This window comes from Fonticula alba (genome assembly GCF_000388065.1).
Source record: "Fonticula alba strain ATCC 38817 unplaced genomic scaffold supercont2.9, whole genome shotgun sequence".
In the NCBI taxonomy this organism is placed as follows: domain Eukaryota; order Rotosphaerida; family Fonticulaceae; genus Fonticula; species Fonticula alba.
Window position 1 is genome coordinate 1,076,111 of NW_009242979.1, and position 765 is coordinate 1,076,875.

Consider the following 765-nt stretch of genomic DNA (forward strand, 5'->3'; position numbering starts at 1 on the left):
TGTGTATCCCGGCTGCGCCGATGCATCGCCACAGAGGAGGGCGGCGGCCGGGCGGCCGGTGGCTGTTCCTACATGAAAATGGCGCATGCGATGGCCCGGGCGCCTTGGCCAGCCGGGTCTGGGCCAGGTGCGCGTCCCCGGAGAGGAAGGGGGGGGGGGCAGGCAACAACGGTAGAGCATCGCTGCGCGGTGGGCCGTTGGCCGGCCGCGAGGCGCCGTGCTCTGCCTGGCGGGGGAGGGGGATGTCCATGCGAAGCCGTTATGGGTGCGCCCGGAGCAGGAGCCTGGCCCGGGTGGCTGCTGGTGGCACTGGGCACGCGGCGTCCCCGGACCCCCGGCTCCGATGCGTGGGCCTGGCGTGCCGGGCGGGGGTCCGCTGTGGGCATGGGCCCGATCGGGCCAGGGGGGCGGGGGGCGGGGGCGCAAGGAGGCTGCCATGGCCGGGGATCCGACGGCCGTGTCCGTGAGCGCCGCACATGCACGTCTCGCCGCGCGGCGGGTCTTACGTGCGCGAGATGTGTGCCGATGGGGGTGAGGGGGCCATGGGCCGGTCGGAGTTCTGGGCGGGTGTGAGTGCGTGGGTGGCCGGTGTGCGCCTGCCGGGGCAGGGTGTTGCCTGGTTGCGGGGTGGTGCGCGAGGATGCGCGCGGGCGCCCGGTGGGGGATCGGCTCGGGTCTTCCAGAGCCGGGGGGGGGGAGCCTTGGGCTGGTTGCCGGCCTGCCCGTGCCCGACAGTGGGGGGTGCCGCCGGGGCACGAGCGGGCC